This window comes from Perognathus longimembris, chromosome 5, assembly GCF_023159225.1.
Source record: "Perognathus longimembris pacificus isolate PPM17 chromosome 5, ASM2315922v1, whole genome shotgun sequence".
In the NCBI taxonomy this organism is placed as follows: domain Eukaryota; kingdom Metazoa; phylum Chordata; class Mammalia; order Rodentia; family Heteromyidae; genus Perognathus; species Perognathus longimembris.
In genome coordinates, this window is record NC_063165.1 from 1117430 (window position 1) to 1144757 (window position 27328).

The window sequence follows — 27328 nt, forward strand, 5'->3', positions numbered from 1 at the left end:
CTTGCCTCGCAAGCATGAAGCCCTGGGTTCAGTTCCTCAGTATCACATACACAGACAAAGCCAGAGGTGGCACTGTGGCTCACGTGGCAGAGTGCTAGCCTTGAGCATAAAGAAGCCAGGGACAGTGCTCAGGCCCTGAGTCCAAGCCCAGGACTGGCAAAAAAAAAAAAGAGGCACAGAAATGGAGGGACAGAGGCGAACAAGTACAGCAATGGGACCCACCAGACACGACGCTGAAAATGAGCCATATAACTGTGGTGGATGGAAGTGAGGGAAGAGGTGACATTTCCCAAAGAGAAATGTACTCTTTACCTGACTTACCTAACTGTAACCCCCCTCTGGACATCACCTTTATAATAACAATAAAAACTTAAAAAAGAGATCGAGCTTCAGGTTTTATACAACTTTGCCAATTTGCGGTAAGAAGGATGACCGTGGTTTTAAAAGTCTTTCTTATTATTTTCAGACAAGGCATACTAGAAAGCAGGAACACGTACCGCACACCTAGTTACATGCTGGGTGCTGCTCACTGAGGGAGGACAGGGACCGCACTCCCCCCAGGTGGACCCTTTGCCCACCACGCTCAGCAGCCGCAGCCCGTGTACAGAGCTTCTCCTGCCCTGGAGTGCAGGAAGGAAGAGGACTCGGGAGCTGGAACTGCTATGAGCTCCCAAGGAAGGGGGGCAGAGTTAGTCCTCAACTTCCCACCATTCACACGGTGTACACATCTAGTGACGTAAGTCCTCAGAAAACGGGTGGCATTGTGAAGCTTAGGGTCCTGGATCAGCGTTTTCTACAGTTCTTGTTGCTGTTTTCCTAGTGACCGTCTTCAGTCCATTCTGCCTGGTAAAGCCTGAAGCATGGGTGACTGAATGAGACCCTGGCTCTTGAGAAGCTGGTGGGCCTGTAGGGCAGCACCAAAGACTCTGCATGTCCCAAGGAACATGACCTTCTTCCTGGAGTCCCACATCTCTGCAGACAAGGTGTCCCCGAGGTCTAAAAACCAGGATGTCCTCCACCCCACGAGACGCTTCTCCTCTTTGTTATATTTAGTAAATTACCTAAGATTGCTGACTCTGACGCTCATTTCTTCCTCCTCCTTCTAGGAAGTGTGGTTAAGCACACTGGCTCACTTCATTTCTTGCCAAGGGGAGCATGTCCCACGGCAGAACATCCGGAAGAGCCTGTCACGGCGACAGGGCAGGTCCCCGTCCTATCAGGCAGGGGCAGTGAGCCCTGGCTACATGCTCCCGGCTAGAAGCACCTTTTCACCCAGACCTTGTCATTTCAGATTATATGAAGAAAGCAACAGAGACAGCATCAAAAGGAACGCTTCCCCTGGAAAAGCCAGAGAGTTATAACTTTTACAGTTTTAGATTTCTCGTGAATTTAGTTCTAAGAAAAAATAATTTTCTAATGACTGAAAACATTAAGTTGAACTAAGGACTAAAATTAACCCGGGTATTAATTCTTTTCAACGGAAAGCCATTTCACCATGGTTGCTATAGTCTCACTTCTCAACACAAAGAGCAGATTTAGGTAGAGCAGCAGCAAAAGATAACCATTTCAAATCGCCTAGCTAGAGAAGAAACCTTATAATGCTGCAAACTTCTACAGCTACACAAACGTCTTTCCTAAGGTTTCCTCCGGACCGAGATTCTGCTCCTGCTCACAGACATGGTCTCAAGTCCCTTCTGAAAGCTAGACCCATTCTAATTCCGTAAAATGCCAGCTGAACAGAGGCCCTGAGAACATAGGAAGAACACAGGACGTAAGCAGCCCAAGACAGAGCCACAAAGCAGCCTGCCCCAGAAAGCACTTCTGCAAGGCCTGCAAAGTCCCTCGCCTCCTCAGTCAAGCAAAAGCTGAACAAATTACCTTTCCTCTCAGAGCGCTTCTTGCGCCTCCTTTTATAGCGACGCTCCCCGATGCTGAAGCAGGCCCCCATGTTCGGAGTTCCCCAGCCGAGCGGCACCATACAGACTGGCAAGTGGCTGCCGGCCCCAGCCAGTCCCAGGCTCATTCTGTGTCCCTCAGTCACCCAGCAGCAACACAGCAGCGGATCGCTTCAGCGCGGATGGCTGGGACAAGAGCCACCCCTGCTGGCTGGCCATAAGCGACTCTTTGCTCCTCTGCCTCAGGCTCGTGCATCAAACCACAGAAGAAGGCAGAATTAGGTTGCAAGGGACCCGAAGACACACTGACTTCCTACACCCTCCATGTGACAGTTAACCCTCCAATGCAGACACACAAAGCGCCACCAGGGAAAGAAGTGCCATTCCTGGAAATCTTCCTTCTGAGAAAACAGACACACAGCCTATCCAAGTCCCGCTCACAGAAATCCCTGAAACAATGAAATAAAGTCCTCAGTGGAGTACAGCGCAGCAATGAAACTGCAGAAAGTCACAGGTGACCGCAGAAGGCCGAGTCCCCACAGGCGGGAGCGTGGTGAGGACCTCCTGTTGAATTCCGGGAGGGAAGGCACTGGGCATCTTCAAACGCCGCCCCTCCCTCCGGCTCCTCCTGTCGTCATTTATGGGCGTTGCAGAGTAGGGGCGCCGCATATGCCCTCTGACACGAGGCTCTCGAGAGCAGGAGTGAGTGCCAGACCCTTTGAGGTTTCCAGTACACCCAGGGGATTGGCACGCACAGCCAGGCTGAGGCTCGCACAGTACCCTGACCAGCAGGTACCACCTGTGTGCACGTGTGCAAAGGTGCACACGGACATGTGCACACATGTGCCGCCCACAGCGTCTCTGTCCCTCAGGATCTAGCATTCACTGCCAGCACAGTGCAGCCCACGGCCCCTGGCACCCTCAGGTCCAGCTACACACTGAGCTGAAGCAGCCTCCTCAGCACCCACACCCATGCATGCCCTCAGAGCGACTCCCAGGTAGCTAACTAACCAATCAAATCCTCCCCCACACCACGCATCACCGAGTGTCAGGAGACGACTCCTCTGGCAGTACCCAGCAGCCGGGTTCCGACAGGCTGCCCAGCACTTACGACAACCACACACAGAACCTGAGGAACTTGGCCGTGATAAGTAACTCGTGCTTTTTAAGAGCTGTGTGTGTACACAGCTGGGTATGGTGTTCTTAGAATCCTAGCAGAGATTGGGAAGATCACAGTTCAAGGCCACCTTGGGCAATAAAGGATGTGCATGGGTGTGGGTCAGCGGTACAGACCCTGCCTAGCAAGCACAAGGCCCCGAGTGTAGACCCGGTACCAGCAAAAGAAGCCTGTGTTCAAATGTGTTCTGTGTGAGCGTGGCGTGCTCTGTGCGGGAGACAGATGGACGGACGGTGGACAGATGGGCTAACAACAGTCTCTTAAGGTGTTTTTTTTTCAAAATTACTAAAATCACCTAAACAAAATTTCAAAGTATTAAATTTAAAATTCTGCTCTATTTAAATAATTATTGAAACATGATCTAAACTTATTTATATTTTATCACTTTTAACATTTTTTCTTTAAATATGAAAAACTATCCTGAGTATTTTTGCCTTTTATCTACTTAAATATAAAGTTTTGATAGAAATAATGGAAAGTTTATAGACTTTGAATTCGGTTATGTATTTTATTTTTAATTCTTTATATGAAGGATTAGCCAAATTTTTTCTATAAAGGGTCAGATTTTAGACTTTATGATCTATGTCTCTGTTGTACTTTTTGTCTTCTTATTCTTTTTAAACTTTTAAAATATGTAGACACTGTACAAAAACAGGCTGTAGTGTGCCAGCCAACCCTGCTTTAGGTTGTTTCTAACAACAACAACAAAGATTGCTTGAAAAGTTTTAGTATAAAGTGTAAACGACTTTGCTGAAATGAAAAACAAATGAGCAATTTCATGGAGTAAATATACACTAATTTAAAAATTATGTTTTGATTCTGCTACTCATCCAAACACAAGTGTCCTTTCAACAGAATGCCTAAACATGCACAGTGATAACTCAATTTAGTTGTCTTTGCTGTTTTGCCAACTTTCAGTCAAATTAAAAACCATAGCTTTGTATTTATTTTCTATCTTGTTGGTGTGTTTGTCAAAGAAGAACAGAACCACCGCTGGGCACTGGTGGCTCTCGCCTGTAATCCTAGCTACTCAAGAGGCTGAGATTTGAGGATCAGGGTTCAAAGCCATCTTGGGCAGGAAAGTCTGTGAGATACTTATCTCTAATTAATTACAAAAAGCCAGAAGTAACACTGCGGATCAAGTGGTAGGTAGTGTGCTAGCATTGAGCAAATAGGAGCACAAGGATAGTCCCCAAGCCCAGAGTCTGAGCCCTAGGATGAGAGAGAGAGAGAGAGAGAGAGAGAGAGAGAGAGAGAGAGAGAGAGAGAGAGAGAGAGAGAGAGAAACAGACAGACAGAGAGAGACAGACAGAGACAGACAGAGAGACAGAGAGAGAGGAGAGAGAGAGAGAACGAGAACTACTGTGCTAACAGAGTGCTGGCTCGACTTAAGCCTTTCAAATACTTAGGTTCTGCCAACTACACTCCTGTTTCTGGCCCCAACCCTACAATGTCAGGGCCACCTGGGATGAGTACAAAAACAGCCCTGGACACTGCCCTGTTGCAGGACAATGGCCCACCCACATACACGCTCAGTCTGCCTCACTCCCGACAGTGGGCAGGGTGCACCAGGAGGGGCCTCTGGGATACAGACAGGTGAGAGGGGTAGGGGGGCGGTCAGGTCATCTGCCAGCAGCAACACAGGCAGAGGATGGAGGAAGCAAGGGCTCTGGGGAGCAAAGCTGAAGCCTGGCTCTCCAGGAAGCTGCTTGGAGGGCTCTTCAGGCTGAAGCAGTGCCTGTAACTTCACACCGTGACCACCGAGTCCCCACATTCTTGCAAGGGAGAGGCAAGTGGGCAGGACATGGGGAGGGGAGCTGATGGAAGTCACAGCCAGGTCAATGAGGTAATGGGTGAAGGAGAGAAACATGCACCCAGGAGAGGAGCAGCAGGACTCGGGCTGGGGTGCACACCCGGCTGTTGCAGAGGGGGTCACCGGCAGCGCTAGGACATCACTGACCTCTCTTGAGCCTGCAGCTCTGGACGGCTACACCGCCGCGCCTTCCCACACTGCCCAGATGCAGGTCTGAGTCACGTGTGACCTCTTTCCTTACCCCGGCACATCCAGCACACGCCTTCTCTGCACACACCACGATGCCACTGTCAGCGAATCCCGGACCGGAGCCCACGCACTGGGCCGGGCTAAGCGTGGCCTCTTCTCCCCGCCATCACACTCAGGCTGTCACTAGGAGCACAGCTGCCCCTCAGGGCCCGCGGGGGACTGGCCCAGACCACAGGTACCGAGCCCCTCACGTACAGTGGAAGGGCATCTGCGTAGAACCGCTGCATCCTCCCCTCTACTTTATAAATCATCTCCAGATCCGTGTTCACACTTAGTGCAATGTGAAGGCTGGGTCATTGTCACACTGTATTGTTTAGGAATGTGAAGAAGGGCAGTCTGTACACATTCAGTACAGATGTGCTTTTTCAAACAGTTTCAATCTGGGGTTGGCGCCATGGGTACAGAACCCGTGAGTGTGAAGAGGTTTAGCGGAGGCGAGCGCTTCAGAGCCTAGCATGGCAGCCATGGGCGTCACCCAGCTGGAATTGCGTGGATGCAGCTTAGGTACTGCCAAGAGGCTTGGGACCTCTAAACACAAAAAAGGAAGGAGGAAGCGGGCTGGGAGGGAAGTGCCCCTCGGACAGCCCCCGACCCGGGCACCTTCCCTGGGGGAAGCAAAGGCATCCACTCGCACCATTGGGTACAGTGGGGGCCCCGTTTGACGATGATGACCACACCAAGACACCTTTCCAGGGAGTCAGCACAGGGGCCTGAGACCCTGCCACACCCCCTCGGTGAGCAAGAAGCAGTGAAGTGGGGGCCATTGCATCGCAGGGCTCCTCAGAGGAGCAGAAACAAAGACGGAGGGGCTTGGAGGGGCTGGAGGGACTCAAGGAGCAGCCAGGCGGGCTTGTAGGCCCGGGCCTTGGGGCCTGGCCACCATGTTGAGGTGAACCTGTGGGAGACTGCGGAATATACCGGGCCAACTGTGGGGCACAGTCTGGCTTGCCCCTCCTTTGCTGCTGGCGTTTTACTGTGCCCCAGGAGGTCTGGCCTGCGAGAGGCAGATGACCCATTTGGGGAGCACCCCTGTCTCTGGTCTAAGGGGCCAGCTTTCCCGCATCTGCGGGCCCCTGTGGAGGCAGCCCTGGCTGGAGCCGCGCTCCGTGCAGCTCCCTGCCGGGAGCTCCACATCCACCATTAGGTTCAGGCGGAGGACACAGCTCCAACCCAGCAGTTCAACCAAGAAACTACACTCGGAAGGAAACAGATGTTCTTGGCCTGTGTTAATAAGAAACAAGAAAAGCTCTCCGGAGCCACTCCATAGAGTCACTTACTATATTTAGCTCTCTGTGGGGGGTTGTGCGGCTTCCTAAGAAATCCCTGCACCGCATCAGGCCGCGTACAGCTGTGAGCGATGACCACACGCACCACACCCTCTTACCGACCAAATCCACATGGCTGTGCTCACCTAGGAGCTCGGGAGACCAGCACTGCGGCCCGACTGGGCGCGGCGGCCTGTGGGGGACTGGTCCAGACCTCCGGGTCTGGAAGGGGAGGCACTGGCAGGGCCACACCCACAGGCAACAGCCAAGATGGAGTCTGCTTAGGGTGCTGGGGAGAGCCAAAGCTCCCCCCGTCTCTCCGGGTCAGGAGAGCACTCCGCATGGGTGAGGCCCCAGGTGGTGCACACCAACTAGGGGCTACAAATGCTAAGACCAATGGCAAAAAGCTACCAGGAGTCTGAACTCTCAGGACAAAATTATCCTGGGGACAGTAAGGAGTGTGAGGAGGGCTCTCCACAGTCATTCACTCTGGAAGCTGAGCTCAGCACACTTCACTCCTCCACATCCCCTTCTCCTCCTCTTGGGACGGAGGCAGTCACCCTAGGCCGACTCCCGGAGGCTTCAGAGCACAGCCCACATTCCGGGGCCAGTCGGAGCCAAGTGTCCTGGCCATGTCACATCCCACAATTCCCAGACAATGTCCAACGGACAGCTGTCCCTTTCCTGAGATAAGAAAATGTCACTTCCCACCTTGACTGCAACCCTTACCTGAAAGACAAAAGAATTACACGAAAGCTGGGCGCTTCAATGTGCTCACCCTTATAATCTAGCTACTCAGGAGGCCAGCCCGGGCAGGAAAGCCCACGATATCCTTATCTCTAATCAAATACCCCCAACAGGCTAGAAGTGGAACTGGGGCTCTAGTAGTAGAGCACTAGGCTTGAGCAAAACAAGCTTAGGGACCATGCTCAGGCCTTGAGTTCAAGCCCCAGGACAGACACAAACTTAAAAACCAAAAGCAAACAAAAATATCTTACATGGAGCCATATCCCAATCCATGAATTCGGATGAAGTATTTATAAAAGGCAAAACCTGCAAAGCCCTTACATGCTCAGAGACTGTGTTACTGTCTCATGGAGTCCCTCAAGCCTACAAACGGGACATGCCAAGGCCATACATACAGTCCTGAGTCTGGAGAATACGAGGGACCCTTCCTGGTGCCCCCAGCCCTCCCACTCCTGTGGTCTGCACTATTGCAAGGTCCTGGCACCATCCTTCTGGAAAGTCTGTCCTGGGCTCTCAGACTCAGTGTGTGTTCTGTTGGCAACCATGCATCCCAGGCCCATTATATTAACGATGTCCTTATACTTGCTACAAGATTTGGTGCCTTAGGGACCCAGGAGAGACTGGCCTTTCCAGAGCTGGTGACTAGGTCTTCCATATAAATGAACCAATTTGAGTTCTTGTAGATCTGCCCTCAGGCACCTAGCCCAGGTCAGGTACCAGATGACAAGAGACCTCTCCAGGGGCCCCAAAGCACTGGCATGATTCAGAGCAGCTATGGCCGAGGCTGTCCCAGGCCCTGCTCGCCCCTGGTGACCTTCCGCTACTGACAGGCCTGGGTAGTATGACATGCCCCTCCTCTAGGAAAGGGAAAGCAATGTCAATCCCCTGCTGGCAGACTGGCCAGTCAGTGCCGTCACCTGGTCACCTCCAGTGGGCACGGTCCTCTAGATGTCCCTGGTTTCACAACACCAGGTCTGCAGGGTGTATGGAAAAGTAGGGAGTCCTCTAAAGCACAGAGATGTATTGGATGAGCACCCTCCTCAGTCCTACTTGGTATCTACTCTACAATCATGAGAAGCTAGACGAAATGGCTCCACACACAGTGTCTTCATGGCACAGCAAATCTTCCCAACACCAAATATGGCGTGCCTTTTGCTTCTCTGAGAGGCAGAGGGCAACCAGGCTGTAACAGGTGCGTGCATGGGCAAGGCCTGGTAGGCACTGGCAGACCTGGCACATGCAGGTTTATTGTCATCCCACACTTAGTGTCAGAGCAAAAGTAGTGCTCTTCTCTCATCCACCATTTCTCCTCATGCTATTCTTTCCTCCAATTTCTTTCTAATACTTTTAGTATTTGTTAAGAGAAACATACAGATAGAAGCCCAATTCATGAGAATCTAGAACCCACCTCAGAATCAACACTCTGGGCACCAGCATGGCTTCTAGAACCACTGCACTGACACTTTACAACTGAGAAATACGTCAGAGTTCTGCTTCTCAATTTTTTTTCAAATTTTTATTATCAAACTGATGTACAGAGAGGTTACAGTTTCATACGTTAGGCATTGGATACACTTCTTGTACTGTTTGTTACCTTGTCCCTCATACTCCCTCCCTCCTCCCCCTTTCCCTTCCCGCCCCCCCACTGAGGTGTTCAGTTCACTTACACCAAACAGTTTTGCAAGTATTGCTTTTGTAGTTGTTTGTCTTTTTTTACCCTGTGTCTCTCAAATTTGGTATTCCCTTTCAATTTCCTACTTCCAATACCAGTATACACGGTTTCCAATATACTCAGATAAGATTACAGAGATAGTGTAGGTACAACCACAGGAAGGTGATACAAGAACATCATCAATAATAGAAGCTACAGATACACATGGGACGTTGAAAGTAGTTACAACTGTGATATAACCATTGTTTCCATAACATGGAGTTCATTTCACTTAGCATCATCTTATGTGTTCATAAGGGTATAGCTATTGGGCCTTGTGATGCTCTGCTATGACTTGCCTAAACCTGTACTAATTATTCCCAATAAGGGAGACCATAGAGTCCATGTTTCTTTGGGTCTCTGCTTCTCAATTTTAAAAGAGCACCTAATTCATCTTCAGCTGCCATGTCTGCAAGTTAAGAACTACTTAACTCTAGGGGAAGGCCATAAATAGCCATATACCACTGAGCACCTGACATTCCAGGGAACTAATTAATTTTATTTTTATCTATATCCTCAGAGTAAAGACTCTAAAAATCTAATATTCCTAGAATATTAATTGAAGAAACAACTCCTAAAAATCTACTCTTAGCCAGGTGCCGGTGGCTCATACGTGTAACCCTAGTTACTCGGGAGGCTGAGATCTGAGGACTGTGGTTCAAAGCCAGCCCAGGAAGCCTTTATTTCTTTCTCGTCTTCCTGTTCAAGACAGAAATTCTAGTGTTCTATTGGAATCCCGAGGACTTTTGATGAAATGGCTTCAACTTTTCCCCTTTTATTTATTTATTTATTGACCAGTCCTGGGGCTTGGACTCAGGGCCTGAGCACTGTCCCTGGCTTCTTTTTTGCTCTGCCACTTGAGCCACAGCGCCACTTCTGGCCGTTTTCTGTATATGTGGTGCTGGGGAATTGAACCCAGGAGGAGGCAAGCACTCTTGCCACTAGGCCATATCCCCAGCCCAACTTTTCCCCTTTTAGAATAATGTTGGCTGTTGGTTTGTTATACATATACTTTTTCCCTTGTGCTGGTACTGGGTCTTGAACTTAGGGGCTCAAGCTTGTTTGTAGCTGGCACTCTACCACTGGAGCCATACTTCCAATCTGGCTATTAGCTGGCCAACTTTCATACATTTTTCTGCTCAGGGTGGTTTTGAAACTTAATCTTCCAGGTTTCTATGTCCTGAGGATTTAGGTTTGCAGGAGTAAGCCACCACTGCTCACGCATGTATAGATTTATTGTATTGAAGTGTATTCCTTCTATTCCTAGGTTTCTTCACAGCTTTTGTTATGAAAGGGTGTTGGATTTTGTGAAAGGGTGTGGTTTTTTTTGCATCTATTGAGATGATCATGGAGTTTTGTCCTTGATTTCATTTATGTATTGTGTTAATTGGTTTGAGCACACTGAATCATCCTTGCATCCCTGGAATGGAACTAACTTGTTCATGGTGTGTGAGATTTCCTTTGTGAGTATTTGGTTGAGAATTTTCTTGCATCTATGTTAAACAAGGAAATTAGTTTATAACTTTTTAATGTCTTTACTCATTTTTGTTCTTAGGGTAATACTGGCTTCATCACATGAGCTTGGTAGTATTCTTTGTATTTTTTTTGAATAGTTGAAGAGCACTGGTGTTAGTATTTTTTTAAAGATCTGGCGGAATTTAGCAGTGAATCTATTCAATCCAAGGTGCATGCGTGCCAATCCTGGGGCTTGAACTCAGGCCTGGGTACTCCCACTATTTTTAAGCTTTTTTGCTCAAAGCTAGCGCTCTACCACTAGAACCACAGCTCCACTTCTGGCTTTTTGATGATTGACTGAAGATAAGAGTCTCATGGACTTCTCTGCCCAGGCTGGCTTTGAACCTCGATCCTCAGGTCTCAGCCCGTGAGTATTATAGATTATAGATTACAGATGTGAGCCACAGGCACCTGGCTTGCTGTCTGTTTTAATGTCCCTATTTCACCTCTGACCTTATAAGTCTGGGTCTCTTCCTTTCTTCTGTGGTTACTGTGGCTAAAGGTTTGTCCATCTTGTTTTTTTGAAGAACCAACTAACTCTTTGTTTCATTGATTTGTTGTACTATTCTTTTGGTTTCCAGTTCTTCATTTCGGTCCTATTTTTATTATCTGTTGCATCTGCTGGTTTGGGGACTGGCTTCTTCTTGCTTCCTAAGAGATTGAAGTGCATCATTAGGTGGTTCATTTGGAATGATTTTCTGATGTAAAACCTCATCCTTGTAAACTGTTATGCTCCCCCCCCTTTCTCTTTCTCTTCCCTTCCTCCTCTCTCTTCTCCTCTCCTCTTCCTCTCTCTGTCTCTGTCCCTCTCTCTGTCTCTCTCTTGTGTCCTTACTGGGTTTTGGTATCAGGGTAACACTGACTTCACAGAATCAGGTTGGTAGTGTTCCTTCCCTTTCTATTTCATGGATCTGTTTCGGAAGTACCGATGTTAAGTCATTTAAAGGTCTGGTGGAAACCAGCAATGAATCCATCAGGTTCTCTGCTTTTCTTTGTTGGAAGGCTCTTTATTTACTGCTTCAGTCCTGTTTATTATGTGTCTGTTTAAGTGGTTTATACCCTCTTGGTTCAATATTGGTAGGTCATGTGCATCTAGAAACATATTCATTTCTTCTAGATTTCCAGACATGTAAATCAATAGAAAAGAAATAAACTCACACAACTAGTCATCTTTTTTTTTAACGAGGGAGCTAAAGACATCTACTAGAGAAAAGACAGTCTCTTCAACAAGTGGTGCCAAGAAAACTGGGTATCCACATGCAGATCACTGAAACTAGACCTTCAAGTCTCACTACACACAAAACTCAAAATGGATCAAAGAACTCAATGTAAGACCTGAAACTACTACAGGAAGATATATTGAATACACTTGAAGATATAATTATTGGCAATTAGTCTGAACAAGATTCCAATGGCCCAGGAAATAAATGCAATAATTGACAAATGGGATTGTATCAAATTAAAAAGCTTCTGCACATCAAAGGAAACAATTACCAGAATGAAGAGATAGCCTACAGAATGGAAGAAAATCTTTGCAAGCTATTCACTGTGTAAAAGATTAATACTCAGAAAACACAATTAAACACCAAAAGAACAAATAACCAATAATAAATGGACAAGTGAACTGGACAGTCCCCCAAAATGGTAAATACATGAAAGTCTTCAACATTCTGAACAATGGAGAAAAATGCACACAAAATGACACTGAGATCTCATCTTTTACGAGCAAGAATAGCTACTATTAAGAAAACAAATAGGGGCTGGGGATATGGCCTAGTGGCAAGAGTGCCTGCCTCGTATACATGAAGCCCTGGGTTTGATTCCCCAGCACCACATATACAGAAAATGGCCAGAAGTGGCGCTGTGGCTCAAGTGGCAGAGTGCTAGCCTTGAGCAAAAAGGAAGCCAGGGACAGTGCTCAGGCCCTGAGTCCAAGGCCCAGGACTGGCCAAAAAAAAAAAAAGAAAAGAAAACAAATAGGCTCTGTGTCTCAACTGGTAGAATGCTTGCTTTAAGCTGAAGGGCTCAGGGATAGCACCCAGGCCCAGAGTTCAAGCCCCAAGACTGACAAAAATAAATAAATAAGAAAGTAAGTAAATAAGTAAACAAGTAAATAAATAACAAATCAGTAGTTAGCAGCCAGAAAAGCTTTGTGATTTTGGAGTCTGAAGCCACACTGCCCATTCCAGAAGCACCCAGACACAGGAGACGGGATATTTCAGCAAAGCACTCTGTGGATACCTCAAATGAATTCATAGCTCCTGATAACATGAAAAAAAAAGAAAACAAAACAAACAACAGGGCTGGGAATGTGGCTTAGTGGTAGAGTGCTTGCCTAGCATGCATGAAGCCCTGGGTTCAATTCCTCAGTACCACATAAACAGAAAAAAGCTGGAAGTGGTGCTGTGGCTCAAGTGATAGAGTGCTAGCCTTGAGCAAAAGAAACTCAGGGACAGTGCCCAGGTCCTAAGTTCAAGTCCCAGGACTGGCAAAACAATAACAAATGCTGGGAAGGATGTATGTATAGAACCCTTATATACACTGTTGCTAGGAGTGTAAATTAGTACTGTGGAGATCCTCATAAAGCTACTCTAAAATTTCATCAAACTGCTAAAAATAGAACTACCATAGGATCCTTCTCTACGATTCCCAGACATCTCTCCAGAGGTATATAAGTCAACAAACAAGAGAGATACCTATACACCCATGCTTTAGAAACACTGTTCACAACAGCAAGCTATGGACTCAGCCAAAGGTGCTCAACAACTGATGAATGGATAAGTAAAATGTAAGATAGATAGGTAGATGGACAGATACATACACACACAGTGAATACACACACACACTCACACACATACACAGAGTGAAGTATTATTCATCCATAAAGAATGACATTGTATCCCTTTGCAGAAAGGAGTATGGAACTGAAGACCATTGTATTGAGCAGGATAAGCCAAGCTCAAAAGCTCAAACATCATATGCAGAATCTAGACTTAAAGTGATAATGATAATAATAGTAGGGCATGTGCACAAAAGAAGAGGTATCTGGGGAGTGGAAATCAGTGGAAAGGAGAGGATTGGGGAATGAATGAACACACACACACATGCACGCACGCACACACACAGATTATAGCACTGTGTAACAAAACCTATTAACCACTGAATGGGATGAGAGGAAGGTTAAGGACATATAGTAGGGGGGTGAATCAGATCAAATATTATTTGGAAGGGGGTAAAAGGAGGATTATGGGAGCATAGTAGAGGGGGTGAATCTGACCCAAGTACATTTTACACATCTATAGAAATGTCACAATGAAACCCCTCTGTACAATGAGTGTACACTAATAAAATAAATAGATAAAGCTTAGGTACTGAAACCACAACTCCTTCTATGTCACCCATCCTCACTATGAATGAAACACACATGAATTTTGGTTCATCTACTTACTAAAATTGCTACTTATTTAGAAGTAGATACTACTGGCAAGCTTTTCTTAAATTTTAACTTGTTACCTATTTGAAATATAAGCTACAGTAGAAGTGTAAAACTATATCCATGCCAAATGTACAGGTGGAGTGGCAGCTGTCTAAGTAAGAACAGGTTTTGGGAACTGGAAGTCCCTCTTCTGTATCCACAGACACAATCTGTTACAGTAAACGCATAAGACATGTAACCACACCACTTGAGGGTCACCACTTGTGACCCTCCCCAGGTCAAGTGCATTAAGTACTCCTCCCATACCTCCTGGGTCCTCTACCGGGGCCACAACTTGGCTGAATGAATCCAACCACTTCACAGCTAACTAGCTACCCTGGTCTTCCAAGTTGATCCTACAGCGCCACCTGCTGTCTGGACAGTGCCACTCCAAGGACCCGCAGGGCAGCCAGCTTCGTGGGGCTGGCGAGCTCCTCCCCACCCAAGCCCTGCATGCTCAGCGACAGGCGGCAGCGACTGGGAGGCAGAGGAGCTTGGCTTGGGTGGATGGATGTGCGCTCGCCACCTCATCAAGGCAGGGGGTGGCTGCACGTCTGTCAGGATGCGTCACACTGTACCAGAGGTACAGTACCTCCAGTCGAGGGTGATTTTACTAAGTGAAAATGCTACTTGCACAGACCGTGGTGTGCCAGAGAAAATAAAACCTTATACTGTGATGATGCGCAGGACAAGCTGGCAGGAGTTGGGCAGTAGGGACGGTGTGAGGGTATGAGGCAGACTCCCTGAGGAACAGCCCTTCCTGTGCTCAGCCTGCCAGGTCTCTGCCACTGCCGTACACTAACTCCAGCTCCACCAAAGCGAAACATCTAGAGCTCACTGAGACAACCAGCAAGGCCTCTGAGGAGGGCAGGGCTGTGGGCTTGCTTTTGTCAAATGCCCCCCAAATTACGTGATGTGTCCAATCCGAAGGTGCCACCCAGATAAACATGAGCTACACACAAGTCTGGCACCCCCACAAGCCCTGCCCTGCCAGCCCCTACTCTCATCCTTCCTGGCTCACCAGCCCCAGCCTTCCAGCCCAGCTGTCTGCCTGGAAAACACCTGCTCAGCCTCCAGGCCTGGGCCCCACCCCACAGCCACGAAGTTGGCCTGTCCTGATCCTTTCCCCAACCAGCCTGCATCCCTGCCCAGGACCACCAGACATGCGTATGCACGGTGCATGTGCTGAGAGCGTGCTGGCCCTGTCCACTCCATGGTGCGGCTGCATGCCAGCACTGGACACAGCCACCACCTCCCCCCCCCCCCCAAACGGGCCACAAAATCACAACTACCCCACGAAACAATGGAGGATCCCATCAAGGGCTGCTCCAGGCCGGGCCACACAGTCCCTTGAGCCCTGCAATCACTCAGGCCACAGTTACCCTGGCCAGAGACCAAGGAAGGGCAAGCGACAGCTGCATGGCAGGCAGCCCCCTGGGCATGGCTGTCACAGGTGGAAGCAGTTGGAGTCTGATGACTTCCGAGCTTTCCACCCTAGCCAGCAGCAGCAGGTGTCACCAGGGGCTCCTGGGATGAGGATCCCAGCGCTGTGCCCAGCTCACCGATGTGTCTCCACACGCCCCTACACGGAAGAATAAGCACAGGTTCTCCTGAGCCCACAGCTTGGTCTTCCCACTTCCCTTGACACGTGGTCTCCAGGGCACCGCGGCCTCTCCTCTGAATGGCCACAGCCGGAACAGCAAGGAGGAATGCCGGGGAGCGTTCCGCCCAGCACTGCCCAGCCCCATGCCCACTGAGCTTTTCTCTTCGTGCTGCCCTTCTGCAGGTAACGGGCACTCTAGAGAACTGAAAGCCACACAGGCAGCGCTGGACTCCGCCCACTTAGAACACACCAAACCTGACTGCTTAGACCAAGTTTTACTCAGATGATAATGGCGATGGACTTGACAGTACTGGACGTGTGAGCTCCGGGCTTGCTACGCAGGCGCTCTACGGCTTGGGCCACTCCTCCAACCTTTTGAGATAGGGTCGTACTTCATACCCCAACCAGCCCGGACAACAATCTTCCCTAGCTACACTTCTTGCGGCACCCAGCTGGGTTGAGATGAGGTATCTCACAAACTTTTTGCCCAGCCTGGCCTGGGATTTCAGCCTCCTAGCCCCTGCCTTCCGGGTAGCCGCAATTGAGCCACTGGTGTCTGATGTCAGATTATAAATTGTGCATCTACTAGCTTGCCTCGTGGTGGGCACAGGGGGACTGTGTCCCTTGCTGGCACCCTGGCAGCTGCCTCCTCACCTCCCAAATGGTCCTTGTAAGCCCCAACTCTCTAATCCCACCTTGGTCATGGGCTTTCCAGCATCCAGTGTTGACCCTGAAGCCACCCACAAGCTGCCAGCCCTAGGGACTCGGCAGCAAAGGAAAGACCCGAGAGACCCTCCCACCGCTTTGAAGACGGCAAAGGCTGTCTGTAGTTGTTGAGGAAACGCACACAGGGACGGGAGCACATCCCAATGTCATCCCAGGGCCTCAACTGGGCAGTTGAACACCAGAAGCTGACAACACCACAGAGGAGCTCCCTGTGGCGCCTCCCTCCCTAGCCACCCCTCTCTCTTCCATCACCTCCTCTCGGCGACCCCAAATCTCTCCACCAGCCCCTGGAGACACAGCTGCTGTTGACATGGGCCTCCTCCTCCTCTGCATACTTCTCCTCAAGAGGACCCTGCGCTGTTCAGGTGGCCGCACTGTGCTGAGAGCTGCGGCAGCTGCAGCTGCAGCAGGTAAAGGAGCTTGGTGGGCAGTAATCCGACCCTCACACCCCCTCACACTTCTGGGACGGCAGGGCCATGTCCTGCACTAAGGGGCTTCCCACTGGTAAAGTGGCTGTCCACAGTGAGTGAGCCCAGACCTGGCCTCATTTTGCACACAGGCGTGGTGACATGTTTTATGCACAAGTACAGTGACATTCTGCGCATGATCTGACTGTTGTACACACAAACACAGTGACATTCTGTATGTGGCCCGACTACATTTCACACACAAGCCTGGTGACATTCTATGCATAATCTGGCTGCTCGACACACAAGTACAACGAGGTCTGACACATAAGCATGGTGACGTTCTGTTCATGGCTTAATTATTTAACACACAAGCATGTGTATGACCTGCCTTTTTATACACAAGCACCAAGACATTTTTGTGCATGATCTGACTGTTTGACACACAAGCAAGGTGGTGTATTTTGCACACAAGCACAGTGAATTCTGTGTATGATTTGACTGTCTGACACACAAGCACAGTGATGCTTTACGTACACCTGGTTTGCAGGGCGTAAGCACCATGTAAGGGGAAACTGTACCCATTTCTTCTGTGGGGGGCCCTGGCCACGCACCACCTCTCAATTCTCTCCTCCTGCTGGGTGCACATGTAGCTGTGTTGGCAGCCACTCAGCAGACAATGCTGCCAATTTCAGGGTTCTTGTGTTTCCATGTGACTGAAAGGGTTGTTTTTTTTTTTGGTTTTGTACTGGTCCTGGGGCTTGAACTCAGGGCTAGGGTTCTGTCCCTAAGCATTTTTTTCCTCAGAGCTAGTGCTGTGCTACTTGAGCCACAGCTCTACTTCTGGCTTGGGGTGGGAGTGGGGGTGGTAACTGGAGATAAGAGTCTCACAGACTTTCCTGGCTGGGCCGGCTTCAAATCAGATCTCAGACTTCAGAATAGCTGGGATTACAAGCACCTGGCTTAAAAGGTATGTTTATGCATTTTTAAATTTCTCTTTTCACTACATCTGAGCATACTTTAAATTATATGGCTATAATTACATAAGGTAGTATCTTCTTTGAACTTCATTTTAAAATGAAAAGTTCTGGGTTTGCTTCAAGAGAATATGTGGTATACAGAGGCAATGACCAATGTCTGGCAAATGCCTCGGGGTGTAAACCAGAGGCAAATCTCCCTTGGGTCTAGTCACTCACTCAGGGTGAACACTGTTAGGACGGCCCGGTGTCACCCATGGTGTTCTGCCTCAGGAGAGCATCCGGGTGTGAAGACACAAGCAACATCAGCCTTCTCAAGGAAGAGGCTGAGGCAGCGGGGTGAGCCAGCCAGTCTACACACAGAGCCAACACGGCCAGGGAGAGCCCACGTGAGGAAATCAGCAGGTCAACAAACTTCTTCCCTTAATATTGACATATTTACCCCAAATCTTCTAGGCTCACTTCATGCTTTAGAGCCTGAAGAAGGAAAAGAATAAAGTCCCAAACTACCTGCTGTCAGAATTCGTTCTCCTTGTATAGAAGAAAAGCAGTCATTTCTATAGTGCAGCTAGCATTTACCCCACATAACCAGCAGGGGGAGACATGCTCCACAATGCCTTAACACTGCTGCTCCAGCCCTTGATCTCTGCTTTCTCAGCACATGCTTCTATGCCTTTAAGAACAATTCATTTGTGCAAAGGATTATACATAATTCATTTCTCTAGTGCATGTTTACCTTATATAAAAATACTTGCTACTTCACATACTAGGCATAATTAATGCAATGCTTTACTTCTGTGGCAGGTTAAAAATAGGCAGTCATAAATTACACTCCACACTGCAACGTGGAACCATATGTCTTCCAGGGCCCGCTGTGGCTCTGGGATCCTGTGTCTTCCAGTAAACTTTGGTTACCGAGAAACTGACTTCGTGTCACAGAAAGAAGGGTCATAGCCAAATACGAAACTCCACCTGGCACAGCGATAGTAGAAATGACCTTGACCTTGACCTTCCCACACTAGGACAAGTCCAAGTGGGGACCAGTTACTCAGTGACATTTAAAGGCAAAGAAATGATAAGTAGGGCCTTTTCTCACATGAACTCAAAACCCAGGAGTCAGAGGTAGGTACATCAGTGCTCCCCGAACACAGTGACCTCCGGGGCCTCCTGGCTGCTCCCCTGCATACACATTTATGTCCCTGGGGGCCTCACCTGTCCTCTTAGCTCTAAATGCCACCCAAGGCTCCTCAGGCTATGGTGCAGGCCAGCCCTGCCCTGGATGCCTGGAAGCTCTGGAGCTGCGGATGGACGGCACAGGCAGTCGCTGTTAGTGAAGAGGGTCAGAGGTCTAGGCGTGTATCAGGGCCTTGCTGGAGCCCAGGGCACACAGCGTTCCGAAGGCCACACTCCATGTCTTCCCTCTTTACCTCCAAACTCAAGAAGACATTTCCTTGGAAATGTCGATTTGGGCAGTCTAGAATTAGGCCATGATGCTGACTCATGCCCTAGTTGCCAAAACTTAGCACTAATGAAATTCCCTTGTAATCGCCGCAACAGAACGGCAACCGCTGGGTAAAATCACCTTGTGCCTAACAAAGTGCTGACCTCTCCCCTGCAGCTGAAGCCGGAGCTGACAGGCATCCAGTGGGGTGCCTAGAGGGGTTCCCAAGGGATCTGAGGCCACAGCAAGATATGAATGAACTAAGAGTAACCAGTTATGATGACAACCAGTAATCTGGACATCATTCAATGAAATGTATGTAAAAGGCAATCCACAAGACTTAATTAAGCAGCTTAGACCAAGAAAGTCTTTTTTTATTTTTTTAAGATAAGGTCTTGCTATGTAGCTCACTCAGTCAAACTAGAGATCCGCCCCTGCCGTGATTGTGCTAGGATTACTGGCATGTACCACCAGACCTGGAATTTGTAGCCATCAGATTTTATCCGATTCTTACAGGCTTGTGCTTACCTTGAAATTTCTTGAGTTTATATTTTTGCTCTGATCCTGAGGCAAAGCTCCTCTGGGTGAGTAAAACTGAGATCGCACAGCGCAGTAGAACTAAAATAAGTACGATCCACCTGGATGATACTTCTCCCAAGCACACCTGGAGCTCTCCACGCGCAGCTCGGCAGACTCCATTCTGTGTAAGAAAAGGATTTGGTTACTTGACATTTCGCATTTCAGAAGTGAGCTCTTTTCAAATTATTTTTAGCATTCTACTAATTAATTTTTAAGTTTTTGTCTTTATTGGACAGGGGTTAACAGTTACGTAAGGTAATTATTACATTTGTTTTTAGACAGTGTTACCCCAGCCCTCATTTTCTCCCACTTACCCCTTCCCCTACTCCCCTCCCACCCAAGTCATAAGGCTGATACCCAGCCTACTGTGAAGTGAGTATCACTGTTGTATAGAAGTGAGCTCTTTAGTAAAGGCTTTTTTGAGACAAGGTCTCACTGGAGAGCTCAGGATGGCCCTGAGCCCTCTTGCCTCCTCGGTGCTGTCACGCCCAGTCCTAGCAAGCCAAACTCAGTGTCCTCCTCCTAAATACCAGTTGACACAATTTTAAACATGTTCACACCAATTTTAAAGGGGTCACACAGTGGCCAGTCAGCCTTTGTTCCACCTGCTGGCCACGGGCAGGTGCCCGCCATGGCTACACACGCCAGCTCACACACCAGCTCACACTAGCCCAGCAGACCAGCATAGACAGGCACCATGCCTCCATAAAGGAAAGAGGTCCTAGGCAAAATCTCACACATATTTATCCTCTTCACAATAAGATGCACCTCTCCATGTGTACGTGATGGTAGAGAGCAGAAACACACACACCTAGCCTTTGCTCAGCCAGTGCCCACCCTACCACTGGAGGCCAAGGGCTGCAGAATGCCAGCTCTGGTTCATTTCCACCGATTGGCAGTCTTTGACAAATGAGTGGTTAAGGACACTTCCTTAATACCAGTAGACTTGGGGCTGCTCCCCTACAGACTGCTACTAGCCAAGTGGGGGGTGGGGGGCAGTATGGATTGGCCCTGGGAGGATAAAGCCAAGAACAAGGCCCAGGAGTATCGGAACATGGCTCAGCTACTGGCTCTGCAGTCCTCACGTCTCCTTCCTCCCTCCCTCCCACTGCTGCAGCCCTCCAAGAAGCTGGGCCCCCACCTGCTTCTGGGCCCTCTCTGGGGGCTGCATCAGCTGGTCTGCTAGCTGGACTGTGATGCACTGAGAACGAGCTTCCTGCTACCTTCCCACCACTCGTGCTCAGTGCCACTATGCCGGCTATGAGGGAGCTGGACCAGAAGAGCCGCTCCGGGCTCGACCTTCCTCACAGAGACAAGCTGAGCAAGAGAACAGCACTAAGGAAAAGACCGTGACATCCCAGGAGGCAAGGGAGAGAACCCAGCAGAGCTGTGCGCCTGCTGCCCGTGCAGGTATCCCCAGTTCCATGTGGGGTGGACAGAGCAAGACGAACCAGCGGGAAGGGAGGACAGTGGGCCCACTGCCCGGTACCCTCCGGGGATCTGCCTGGTAGCCGCTTAGAGTCTCACGAGCCCTCCTAACCACAGCATGACAGCCCTTGCAGGAGCCTGTGCGTCCACAGCGGGGAATGCCACTGAGGCGAGGGCCACCCGGGAGCCCGCACACTTGATTCACACCCACAGCAGCACAGTACACGCAGCATAAAAATTTCACTCAGGGCACTTGATGGATTTGCTGTGCCAGTGATGATCTTACTGATTAAACAAAGCAACTGCATTTCCTCTTAAAGTGATATTTATCATTGCAATTTAATTAGACGGAAATTAGGGTCTTGCTCTGCCAAACACTAAGTACTGTCATTTCTAAGGCATGAAACCAACGCCATTCCCCAGGTGTGGAGGTAAGTGGTAAGGTCCTGTCACAACCCTGCAGCTCTTACCCCGGGGCACAGGGCAGGCAGGATGTTCTCAGGGCAATGTGCAAAGGGAAGGGGACGCCTCCCAACACAGAAGCAACCTCCCTGGGGGGCTGGGAATGTGGCCTAGTGGCAAGAGTGCTCGCCTCCTATACATAAGCCCTGGGTTCGATTCCTCAGCACCACATATATAGAAAAGGCCAGAAGAGGCGCTGTGGCTCAAGTGGCAGAGTGCTAGCCTTGAGCAAAAAGAAGCCAGGGACAGTGCTCAGGCCCTGAGTCCAAGCCCCAGGACCGGCAAAGAAAACAGAAACAAAAGAAGCAACCTCCCTAGCTTTTGAGAGTAGCTGGCATTAGTGAGCTGGGAACTGGCAGTGTCAGGGACTGTAAGTCCCCAGCACCAAGAGGGAGAAATGCAGCTCAGGGGGTCAAGGAAGGGACACCTTCCTCGCGAAGACCTCTGCAAAGACCTGTCTCCACAGAGACAGAAATACCAAGGGGGACCGTCCAGGTGCCACAAGCGTGAGGGCGGGCAGAAGGCCACAAAAAGATGTGAAGAAGATCCACACCCTCGTGTCTATGGAGTAGGGGGTGGGAGGTGGGGCGTGGGGGCCAGGAGCTGGGGCGGGGGTGGGGTGGGAGGTGGCTGAGTGGGAGGTGGCTGGGGGGTAGCAGGGGACTCTGGAAGAGCATGCTGGCAGAAGACTTAGAGACCAGCGGCAGCAGAAAAAAAGTGAACCCAGGCTGGTAGCCCTACTTCCAAGGGGCAGGAAGGATTTCCGATAAGCAGGAGGAGGAACTGAGAAGGAAAGCCGGAGTTGTACGTGGTTCCGTCGTCCTGACCTGGGAAGTGGAAGTGCACCCAAGACACCGGCTGTCAGTGAGGACTCAGCTCCTCCACCCAGCGCTGGCTTCTACATGCCACGTGGAAAACTGATGTCGCCATGGGAACTGTGCTGCACGCTTAAGTGCAAGGACCCTTACACAGAGACTCGGAATCTCATGCGGGAGAGGCTGTCTGTGAGCACTGCCCACGGGAGGGCAGGAAGGGCGAGGTTCCTTCCCATCACCCTTCCTCTCAAGGGCAAGAAGCGGAACCTTTGCCCTGTGAGGCCAGAGACCCACAGCTCTGGAATGGCTCCTAAACAGGCTAAGTTCTAGTTGGAGTAAGTGGGTCCTCTACAGGCCAGGAAACCCGGCCCACCCCAGTTCTGAAGACCCGACTAAGCCAGCACCTTCTGTGACACTGGGGTGGCCAGTCGGGCTCTCTCGGCTGACCTGTCCTCGGTTTCAGCACTTTGGTCTGCAGGGTGTCATCTGTTCTACCGACACGCATCTTATGTTCTTAACAAATGATCTTTTCCCTCATACCAGAGACAGTTTAGAATGAATTATGGGTAAATACAACGTGGACAAGCAATGTGAGAGGCACCAACACGATGGGCCATTCCAAGCGGCTCCATGGACGCAGCCTTGGGGAAAGGCAGAGGGGCGGGGGCGGGGGCGGCCCGACGGCCAGGACGGGAGCACAGGGGGTCACCTTCCACTGCGGCCATCTCAACCACGGTCACATGGCCACTTTCAAATGCGCTCAGGTTTGTGTCAGTTATGCCACTATGAAACGTTTCTACAGACTGTTTCATATTTTAAGACTCTCATGTTTTATTTATTAATTTTTGCAGAACTGAAGATGGAACCCAAGGCCTTGTGCTTTCTAGGCAAGCGTCTACCACTGAGCCACAGTGTCAATTCTCCTCGTATTTTTTTTTAACATGAAATAGTGAACTACTGGAAATATTTCTATGATCTGATAGAAAACCCTTCTACAAGCCTTCAGTACTCTCATGTTTTGTGAGAAATTAAAGTTTGTTGGCTACATCAGAGCAACTCCTTAAATAGGTGCATTTCTTTTACTCCGTGACAACACTGTATTGTCTGTGACTGTTACCACAGGATTCCAACGCTCCCAACACCAGGGGTGAGTTCTGCATTTCCACAGACAGAGAGGTGCAGACAGCGTGTACCGGCGAAGAGATGGAGACAGAAGGAAAGAGAGAAAAGAAACAGATACCGATGTGAGTCAGAGACAGCCCCAGAGGCAGGGCAAGACAGCGTGAGCGCGAGTGCTGTTCCCCTGGCTGAGTGCGGGTCCAGCGGGCACCGGAGCATGCTCACTGGGGGTGGAGCACTGCAGCTCAGGGTGCAGAGTATGGAAATGAGGACGCATAGCTCTCAGGGGGCAGAGGAAAGTGGCCTCTCCCCCAGGGTCTGCCTACTGGGGAGGTCCCCCCGGCCAGCACATGGGACAAGTGGGGGGCTCCGACTCCAGCAGGAGGCGCTGCTGTCCGGTTGTGAGCTCACTCCACAGCAGGTCCGGTTTGTTTGCTGAGCGGTGGGTAGTGGAGTACCAGAGGCGGGGAGAAGGGAGTTTGTCCTTGGTTCCTGCCTGTCCGTCTGAGCGGGATGTCTAACCTCACCGCCTCGTGCCTGGGACTGGCACTCAGTGTCTCTCCCCTCGCCTGTCCTTGGGCCTTCTCACTAGCACTCAGTTATACTCTGGCCTCCCAAGGCCTCCAGCTCAACAGGCAGGTAGGCAGACTGTGGGAGCCCCAGCCCCCATTAACTTCTCCCCTCTCCTCTCCCTACAGGTAGATGTAGACACACAGATCTGGTGAGGTAGGGACGGAGACAGACCTACCCTCGCACTCTGCTCTGAAGAACTCTGACACCCTGATACACTCGTAGCAGAGCCTGCAAACCACAGTCCTGGACAGGTGGGGACAGACACAAACAATAAACGTGAGGACTGGTGTGAGTCCCCGAGGTCACTACCCAGTGCTTCTCCTGAGCCTCTCACCACCCTCCCTCATGGGACTCAGGTCCACGTGCCAATTCTCAGGCACTCTGAACTGAACTCCAAAAGAACAGTTTTGATGGTTCCATCAGTAATGGTATGATTGAAAGCACTTGGTAAGGTTAGTCAACAAATACTAAAACTTAAGTGTTTTATGTGTTAAACCGCTATATTTGGCCTTCAATGCAGAAAGCAGAGCTGCCCACACAAGGAAAGCCTCTAGTCACTAGTGACAGAAACCTCTTTAATCACCTCCTTGCTCCTCCACGAGGCACGAAATAACCACACACCAGGACACGGCACTGGGAAATGAGGCCAAGTGCCTGAGAGGCAGTGTGGGTGGGGATTCTCAGGCTGTGGGGCGGTGACACTGAAATTCTGTACCCCACACAATACTTCACCCTGAGAACAAATCATACCCGAGGTGGTCTGCGAGGACACCTTTCAGGAGCAGAGTAGCCCTAGAGAGAGACTAGGCAGCCACGAAGGCGGGAGAAAAGGAAGGGAGTGTGGGGACACTGAGGTAGGAAGTGAAAACATAGGCCCCACACAAACTGTTCCAGCGAGCAAACAGAAGGGGATCCCTCCCAGTCTCTGTATGAGGCCTGTGAAAGCCTGGAGCTAAAATCTGTCACAGAGGGTCCAGATATTAAAAATTAGTGGCTGCTGGGCACTGGTGGTTCACACCTATAATCCTAGCTTCTCAGGAGGCTGAGATCTACTCACGAGGCTGAGATACTCAGGAGGATGAGATCTGAGGAGTGCAGTTCGAAGCCATCCTGGACAGGAAAGTTGGTGAGACTCTTATCTTCAATTAACCACCTAGAAACCAGAAGTGGAGCTATGGCTCACAGTGGTAGAGCAGTAGCCTTGAGTAAAAAAGCTCAGGGGCAAGGCCCAGGCTCTGAGTTCAAGCCCTATGAGCAATTAAAAAACAAATTAGTGGCCAACTTCTCTTATAAACATAGACATAAGAATCATAGGCAAGGAGCTGGGAAGGTGCCTTAGTGGTAGAGTGCTTGCTTAGCATGCATGAAGCCCTGGGTTCGATTCCTCAGTACCACATAAGCAGAAAAAGGTGGAAGTGGTGCTGTGGCTCAAGTGGCACAATACTACCAGCCTTGAGCAAAAAGAAGATCAGGGACAGTGCCCAGGCACTGAGTTCAAGCCCCAGGACTGGAAAAAAAGGCAAAAAAAAAAAAAAAGAATCATAGGCAAGCCAGATACTGGTGGCTCACACTTGTAATCCTAGCTACTTAAGGAAGCTGAGAACTGAGGATCTTGATTCAAAGCTTACCTGGTTAGAAAAGTCTTTGAGATTCTAATCTCCAATTAACCAGGAGGAGGAGGAGGAGGAGGAGGAGGAGGAACACCTAATTTATAACAATTTTAGCTGCTACCACTCTTGCTTTTTTTTTTTTTTTTTTTTTTTTTTTTTTTGGCCAGTCCTGGGCCTTGGACTCAGGGCCTGAGCACTGTCCCTGGCTTCTTCCCGCTCAAGGCTAGCACTCCGCCACTTGAGCCACAGCGCCGCTTCTGGCCGTTTTCTGTATATGTGGTGCTGGGGAATCGAACCTAGGGCCTCGTGTATCCGAGGCAGGCACTCTTGCCACTAGGCTATATCCCCAGCCCACTCTTGCTTTTTTAATCACAGTGTTTCTTTCATTTTATCACTTCCATGCTAGATTGATCTGGGCTGTTTAGTTTCCGAGCCATAATTATCCAACAGCTTGCAAGTGCTAAGGGCTACCTCATCTTCCCTGCAGAACACAGTACAGCACCTTCCCCCAGCTTGCTGAGGTCATGACATCTTATCTCTTGGAGATGCATGGGTCAAGTTTGGGAAATTCAACTTGTAAAGATCAAGGCAAGTGTCACAAAACTGCCCAACTATTTTTAAGTTTATGGAGCACTCTTACATAACATGAGATGATATCTAAAAGTACCCTATGTCTCACACAAGATTTATATTTGCTGCAGACAAATTCATTGAAACTGGCACATTTCATTTCTTCCAAAGCCTTTGACAATGTTGAGCGGTGTCACTGCTGGAGAGAGAACCACCACCATCAAAAAGGTCTCATGGTCCAGAATTTTCCACTCTGCAAGAGTGACCCAAAAAGTCTTTGATTCAAAGTGCTGGTAAGGTACATATCTCCTTTCCATTCTGCCAAGATCCTGTCAAAACGTCAGGACAAGTAGCTTGGGGCATAATGAATGAGCCATAATATTGCTCAAAAATGACAAAACAGTTTGAACCACAGGCATAAAGTGGAAGGAACCATGGTGACCTGGTAAGGAGAGGGAACTGCAGAACAAGAATATGAAGTGGAGAAGGGGTCTTCTAGAGAACTCGGTGGCCGTGAGGTACCATTCCACTTTCTACAAAGAAATCTGAGAATTACTTCTAAGGAAAATCAAACTTCCCAAGGTATACCCTCATGTGCCTCAAAGAGAAGTAGGTTAGGGAGCAAGGTGAGGAGAAATCCAACTATGAGACCTTGCGGATGGTGGACAGAAGTTTGTCTGCAAAAGAACAAGACCCGTATCCAACTGCTCACCTGTAACACTAAGTTGGAAAACTATCAAGAATAGTTTCTAAGTTTGAAGGCAACACAATACAAACTTTGAATTTCAGACCCAGCCAGATTATCAATCAGGTAAGGGAAAAGAAAATAACTGTATGTCTGAGTACTGTGCAAGAACCCCAGTAGCCTGTTGGCCACGGTTCCACAAAGCAGCTGAGTAAGGACATGCTCCAGCAAAACAAAAATAGAACCCAAGAGGCAGACATGGTGAGACAGGAGAAGCCATGGCAACGGGAGCAGCCAGAAGCAGCACAGAGACCTAAAAAGCCACCGAGAGCTGCCATGTGAGCACTCTCCTATGATTGGCAAGGGTTTTGTGCTACCTAATTACACCTCATGGCTTTATGGTAAAATATATTTATATTACCATAATCCTATAAGTGTTGCTTTCTTTACAGTAAAATTTTTAGATTATGCTTATAGAGAAAGCCT

The 27328-nt window shown here is 49.3% G+C and overlaps 1 protein-coding gene across 1 annotated transcript in view; it reads right to left on the reverse strand.

Annotated features, from left to right (window-relative positions):
- The window catches only part of Adarb1 (adenosine deaminase RNA specific B1), a 108143-nt gene that overhangs the window by 39082 nt on the left and 41733 nt on the right, over positions 1-27328 (reverse strand). The window contains exon 2 of the mRNA XM_048346091.1: positions 19530-19701. The gene's annotated coding sequence lies outside the window, so the exon portion shown is untranslated. The remainder of the gene's footprint in view (positions 1-19529; positions 19702-27328) is intronic.